Source organism: Aplysia californica, unplaced genomic scaffold (assembly GCF_000002075.1).
Source record: "Aplysia californica isolate F4 #8 unplaced genomic scaffold, AplCal3.0 scaffold00215, whole genome shotgun sequence".
Classification (NCBI taxonomy): Eukaryota; Metazoa; Mollusca; class Gastropoda; order Aplysiida; family Aplysiidae; genus Aplysia; species Aplysia californica.
In genome coordinates, this window is record NW_004797485.1 from 415673 (window position 1) to 423057 (window position 7385).

General features: G+C 42.5%; 1 protein-coding gene across 1 annotated transcript in view; it reads right to left on the minus strand.

The window, feature by feature from the left end:
• Positions 1 to 4449, minus strand: part of LOC101864691 (amino acid transporter AVT1J) — a gene marked incomplete at its 3' end in the record, with an annotated part of 45326 nt that extends 40877 nt beyond the window's left edge. Inside the window, 1 exon segment of the mRNA XM_035970058.1 lies at positions 3833 to 4449.
• Between the last annotated feature and the right edge of the window lie 2936 nt (positions 4450 to 7385).

Consider the following 7385-nt stretch of genomic DNA (forward strand, 5'->3'; position numbering starts at 1 on the left):
ATATCCGCCTTGCAGTACTAATCGATCTTGAAGTCTGCATTAGCTTATCACAAAAATGTAACACGTTACTTCTGGCAGAGATGATTGGGGTGGCATTTAAGTGGTTTGTTGACAAACTGGAAAACTGTGCCACACTGACATCCGTGGGGTGATAATATAGACGTGTTGCTAAATATTATGTATAACAGAAGTGACCCAGCCTTAATTACCAGCCGAGTTTGTTTGGGGTTTTTTTCCGCTCTTATCCGAGAAAGCTGAGGGTGCGGTCGCGGAACGGTTAGTGCGCTTGTCCCCGAAGCGGAAAGTCCGGGTTCGAGCCTCGGTTCGGATACGGAAATTTTTTCGCCCTCTCCTTTCTTTCGGTAACTGTCTTACGGCGCTCGCAACTGCATAAGGTCATATGAGCGCGCGGGACACATTTAACTTTTTCAGCTGGTAGAAAATTGTGAATTTTGCCCGAGTGGCGGCCGAAGCCTACTCTTATCGATTTTAGACCACCAAGGAATCCTTAACGTGCGCAACTTGCACAGGGCCCTCCGAGATTCTTCGATCGCCCTTGTCCGAGAAGAGTAGGAGTAGATCTTTCCTACCAGAAGATCAGGGGTCTGGCTGAAAGACAGCAGTGAGAAGGAGCTACGGAGTAGCAGTAGAAAGGCTGCAGAAAGAGTCGGGAGCCCAGAGGAGGGGGCAAAGGAGGTGAGGGGGTGGGGACAGAAAGAGGAGACGAAAGCAGACGACAGAACATTGCTAGAGAGCAGGAAAGGAGGTGTCCACCCAGCAGTAATGGGTACATGGCTAGGAGTTGGGGAAATAAAGACGGCATGGAAAGGAACTGGCCACCTTACCACAATATATGACAAAGGCCCAAGGAGTTTTTTCACTACAAGGCAATCCCCAATGTCCGGATTGGATGCGGAAACAGCTTTACTTTTCTTATCCGAGAAAACTAGGTGCTCGATCTTACTTACCCTAAGATCATGTGTGTGTGTGGCTGAAAGACAGCTGTAACAAGGAGCCAAGGAGTAGCAGTAAAAACGCAGCAGGAAGAATCAGGAGCCCAGAGGAGGAGCAAAGGGGAGGGGGCGGGGGCGAGCAGAAAGTGAAGACGAAAGCAGACGGCAGAACATAATTAGAGAGCAAGTAGAAGTTGAAAGGAGAGCATTTCTAAGAGAAGAAAAGTTTCCGTCTATGTCAGATTTCGAACCCGGAACCTATAGAATGAGAGGCGAACACTGTACCTCAAAACCACGAGAGCCCCTCCCCCTCCCCTCCCCCATTTATTATGCTTCTTAGAAAGCACTTCTTATGTGGCTAAAACAGCACCTGTAGACTTGGATAGCTGGTATGTTCCTTAAAAACTATAAACCACACATGTTTTATGTGCTGGTCACTTTTAGTGAACGCAATTGTAATTTAAGTGTTTTTCGAGCATATCTACATCATCTGGATAGATGGAGTCAGGGAAACATTAACCACCCACGGCATCCCCCTGACCCAAGCCCGCCTCATTCTTCCCGAGACTCGGAGACGCCCAAAAGTGTTTAAGCGGCGGATAAAAGTAAAGCAAGTCTACAACATCTAGGAGGCGGGCTGTGTCAGGGCCAGTCCAGGATAAGAGGGACAACATCCCAGCAGGCTAACAGAGATTCACGATTTTTAAAAATAAATTCCATGTAGAATCTAGATAAATAAAGCGTCCCCACTCGTGAATCGAGACTTGCGAAGAAACAGGATTTAAAAAACAACAAAAACAACGACAATAACATTAATAATATAAAGACAAATAAATAAAATGTTTATACTAGGGAATCGAACTCACCCTTTTTTAGCGTGCGATGCGGAGAGCCTTACTTTATATCACCGACACTAGGGAAGTGAATTGTAGCCATCTATTTTGTAACATAAAGTATGCACAAGCATTAGGCTAGGCCCACTATGAATGATCTGGCACAATGGGATTTTCCAGTTCACAAAGTCACTTCCCTTTCCCCGAAAATCGAGAAACTTTCCACGAAAATCAAAACCCATCCAACAAGCAGGAAATAGAACCTTAAGACTTTAGAGTGTTAATTGTTTTGTTTTGCTATTAGTTGCCAATAATTCAAGCCTGTGTTTTTCGGTTGTTTTGTTTTATGATCAGTATCTAAATGTATAAAGCTCGTACGTTTTTTGTTTTTGTTTTTGTTTTTGTTTTTCTTATAGACATTTTTGAACACCCGAAGGCATTCGTTATTGGTAGCGAGTGCAAGTAGCGTAAGTTCTGTTTTATGAAATGTGACATTGAGTCTAATGTACGTCAGTGTGTGTGTGCGTGTGTGTGTGTGTGTGTGTGTGTGTGTGTGTGTGTGTGTGTGTGTGTGTGTGTGTGTGTGTGAGAGAGAGAGCCCTATATATACTAACATTGTACGGTGAAAATGTATTTATGTAAATGCTCTAAAGTTCAGTCACATTGGGAGTTTGGCGGGTAATCTGGTATGGTTTGTTGCTCCTTTTTTCCTATCAAGCATCTATCATTTTTATCTTTTCTCCTTTTTTTGTTGTTGTAAATTTTGGCTTGTACCACCTTAATCTTCGGTACTTATATGACCTAATTGTGTTGCGAGTGCCGCAAAACTTTAACTAAACCAAATAAGTCACATTTTGCTTTTTTTTTTCTCTCATTTTTTGTTGTACTCATAACGACCTCAAAGTGACTGAGACTCTTTATTTTTCTGGCCCTCTAAATTATTTTGAGACAATATTATTGTTTAAGAGGAAACAAATCGACAACAGCCATACTAATTTTACTTGAAATACCTCATAGATTAAGGACAAAGTGGCTTTGATGAGAATTGCTGGGAGAAGACAAAGACACAAGGGCTTGTTCTGCGTTATTCTGGAGATAGGAAGCGATTTCGTTATTCTGATTCGCTTATTCAGTTGTGTTTTGACTCTCTCTTCTCTCTCTCTCTCTCTCTCTCTCTCTCTCTCTCTCTCTCTCTCTCTCTCTCTCTTTCTCTCTCTCTCTTACTCTCTCTCTCTCCAGTATATAAAAGGGATGAATAATATACACACATTGATTGTTATGCACACAAACACACAATTACACAAAGTGGTCGCTTAAACGCATCACAAGGAGCTCAAAATACAACTGAAAGAGAAACAGTCCCAAGTGTCGTCTTATCAACGTTTCGAGAGCTCAATCCCACCCCCCCCCCCCCCCCCCCAAAAAAAAAGAGCATTTCTTAAAGGCCGGCTCTATTTCTCCGAACGTTCGGGAAAATAAACTTGAACTTTATTTCTCCGAAAGGGTTTCGTTCTGGAGATTTGTTGATAATAATTGCGAATGGCGTGGCCCGTATGTATGTGTGTGTGTATGTGTGTGTGAGTGTGCATGTGTGTGTATGTGTCTGTATCAGTGTCAGTGTGTAAGGTGTGAACGGGGCGTGGAGGTAGGAGGGATTTTTTTTTTACGTGAACGATTTTAGTTTTTCTTAGGTGACTAAATGCAAAATAAGTTACTGCCAAGGTCGATCAGTCTTGTTTTCTCGCAGTACCTTCTGAAGGTATTTTCAAATGAAGTATATTCCGGGCATGTTGCCCTAACCAGAGCTGAAGTATCTGAATATTCAGACATTTAAAAATCTCCAGCTCTAGAAATTGAATTCGATGCAAAAAATGCTTCTTCCATTCCTCGCAGAATGGCAGAATGAAAGATGACGCCTAAATCTCGCAAATAACCAAAAATTATCGAGAACAGAAATCGTTCGGAGAAATAGAGTTCAAGTTTATTTTCCCGAACGTTCAGAGAAATAGTCACTTCGTTTCTTAAAATGTATTAGTCTCAACTTACCAACTGACGTACTACTGCTTCGCTCCCCCTCGCTAGCACAACAACCGCCACAATTATTATAATAATAACAATAATAATGTAGGAAATGCAAATCAGCCACTACAAGTATAACTGTCGTAGTTTCACTACTGTGCTATTGCCTGTAATAATATTATAATACTAGATGTGTCGGCGTCAGCCCCACACACGCTTGGAATAGCACACATAAAATCTTCTTTGTGATACTGATCCACTCGGCGAGGTTCCCGCGATAGGCGTAAGGTGAAGCAATTTTTAGTTTTTACGTTCCGCTGTGCAGTGTGCATGACACAGTGTTATTGACATTGACGACGGCACAAGATACTTATTTGGCTGACGTAACACATTTCCTTTTTCGGAAGTACAAAAAATAATGTGATTGAGTTTCTTTGCACAGAAAGGAACAAAGGTTCGGCTGTGTAATTTCTCAGTGTGTTTCGTGTTTTTAGTTTTTGTTTTTAAGTTTTAGTAAAAGTTGTACCAAAGATCGTGGTAGTAGAGAATCTTTGGTTGTACGGCACTTGCAGCACAGTTAGGTCAATTACAAGTGCCGAAGATTAGATGTTATACACGTATAGCAGAGTAGGTTAACCAACCACAAAAAGAAGGAGGAAAGATTAAGACATACGCTTGGGTGTTTGATAGGGAAAAAGGAACAAAACCGCACGAGACCACACACACCAACCATCCACGTTCCGTGTTTCAGGTCAAAGTATGTGTCAGATTTATAAAAATACGATGTTTTAATAGACAGCTGCTGCTTTGGATTTTGTTTGAATTCCTCGTCACGAACAAGGGCACTTATTGAAAGTTGTGCCCTCTCGTGCTGTGAAAATGAAATGAATGCATATATTTATATGAGGTTGTGGGTACGTGTTGGGTGGGGGATATTATGTGAATGAAACAGCGCGTGTCGTGTGTTTGTGTGTGTTTCGGTTCGAGTGTGTGTGTGTGTGTGTGTGTGTGTGTGTGTGTGTGTGTGTGTGTGTGTGTGTGTGTGTGTGTGTGTTTGCCTGTATGCACGTGTTAGTCATATAGAAATCCGCGTTAACTTTAATGCCTCTCTATTTGCACTCCCGATAGGTAGCCTACCTGGCATTCTCTATTTAATTAGAATTGGAAACAAACTGACCAGAAAGCAGCCGTGGGCACATCTATAAAATTAATCGTGGTGGGTGCTTCTTTTTTTAAAAGCAAGATTGAACTTGGGCCATCCTATTTTGCATTGTTTATAATAGATCTAGGGGTGTTTTTTTTTCTCCAAATAAGGCCGAAGTATGCGCTCGCTACCGCCGCTGGTGATTTTAGTCGCCGACGCAACCAGGCACACTGGACATAATTAAACAACGAATGGACGCACTGCACTGGAGTAAATACCAAAGGAAGTCACTCTATATAATAGCTGAATGGTTGATGAACCTCTCAGAATTTTTAAAGCGTGTTTCTTGGGCTGCCAAGGTTTTTTTTTAATTAAAAGGAAATTCTACCACGGTTTCAGCGTTCTAAACTGATGCGGTACTCAGCAGTTTTTCACTGTTATAAGCCGTCGGTACTGTAAGTGTTAATATACTTGATAAAACTTCTCCCTATAAGGGAATCAAACTTAGGCCTCCTGCGTGCAACGGCGAAGCCCCCAACTGCTACACCACAGACACGGCAGTGAACCATCCTGGATTATCATGACTTAAAATGTAGAAAAAAACACTGGTAAGTGTTTTACGGCACTCGCAACTGCATAAGGTCATATGAGCGCGTCGGACACACCAAACATTTTCAATTGGTAGAACATTTGTTAAATTTTGCCCGGATGGTGGCCGAAGCCTACTCTTATCGATTTTGGAACACTAAGGGATCTTTAATGTTCGCAACTAGCACACAGGACCTCCGAGATTTTTCGCCCTTGTCCGAGACGGCTAGGTGTAGATCTTCCCTACCAGAAGATCAGGGGTGTGGCTGAAATACAGTAGTAGGAAGGAGCCAAGGAGGAGTAGTAGAAAGGCTGCAGGAAGAGTCAGGAGCCCAGTGGTGGGGACAAAGAGGATGAGGGGGTGAGGGAAGAAAGTGGAGACGAAAGCAAGCGACAGAATATTGCAAGAGAGAAGGAAACAAGGTGAAAGGAGACAACTTTTAGAGAAGAACTTTTTTCGGCCGCTACACGGATTTAAACCCGGAACCTTTGAATGAGAGGCGAATACTTTAACCTCTAGGCCAGGAGAACCCCCTCAGGATCTTTGATGTGATATTTGACGTAACTTAGTTGTGAATGAGACAGACTCCGATTCGAGTTGTTTGCTTTTCTACGTGATTCCTGACCAATGTGATCTTTTCTTCTTTTATTTATTTTTTTTTTTTTGGTAAGTGTTTTACAGCGCTGGCCACTGCATAAGGTCATATGAGGGCGATTAAGCCAATCTTTAACATTTACAGTGCCGAAGGTTCATATAGTGAAAAAAACAACCCAAGTACCACCCTAGTTCAGAACGCTGTAACCATGGTGGAATTGAAACATTTTAGAAAACCAAATGCTTTGCAGCCCAAAAAACACGCTTAAAAATCCACAGTGTTTCATTAACAATTCACGGATCACATAGAGTGAATTCCTTTGGTATTTTCTTCAGTACAGTGGTTCCGCTTGTTATTTAAATATGTCCAGAATTGGTGCCGTTATCAAAGAGATTCGTGGCTTTTGTCGACACCAGAAGTTTCAGCACGTCCCAAGGAGGCTATATAAGTTTGTTCTAAGGCCCTTTTCACTTCTTCATATTATGCCTGTCAGCATGAATGGATTTTTCATTTTAGTAGGAGTTTTACGGCACTTGCAACACAATAAGGTTATATAAGTGCCGAAGATTAGAGGTGTTACAAGAGAGTGACACAAACAAAAAAGAAGGAGGAGAGATCAGGACGATAGATGTTTGATAGGAAAGAAGGAGCAAACTACACAAGAGCACCCACCAACCACCCACATAAATGCATTTTCTACAACGTTTCAAGCAATGATGACAGCGCCTGCGGTGTAGCAATTGGGCGCCTCACCGTTGCACTCAGAAAGCAGAGTTCGATTCAAGTGAGGGGAGAATTTGTCTTTATAATTAAGAATCTCGGTCTTTCTGCCCGGACGTTTTATCCTTCTCATCGGGTTAGTCCTGACAGGAAGGGTCAAAGCCCGCCTCCTAAATGATCTAAATTTTGTCGATAGGGGCATAATTCACCTATTTTTTCTTTTTTAATGTTACTCCTTCTTCTTCTTATTCCTCGTTCTCGATGACAGCAGCTAGACGGTCAGTCCGATGTCGCGCACAAACTGCACAGTTTGCTTCAACTCTGAGAGACTGCCATAGAGCTTTCTCTCAAGGGAAGCCACATTCTGCCATGTCTGTGTACGAAGGGTGGCGTAGCGCAGGCAGTGCTGAAGGATATGGTTGGCATCTTCTAGGTCGTGTCCTCTCTCACAGATCGCTGACTCTCCCACTTTTAATTTGGTGTGCACAAGGTGTTTGAGTCTGTTGAGGCCACAACGGAGTCTAAAGATTGT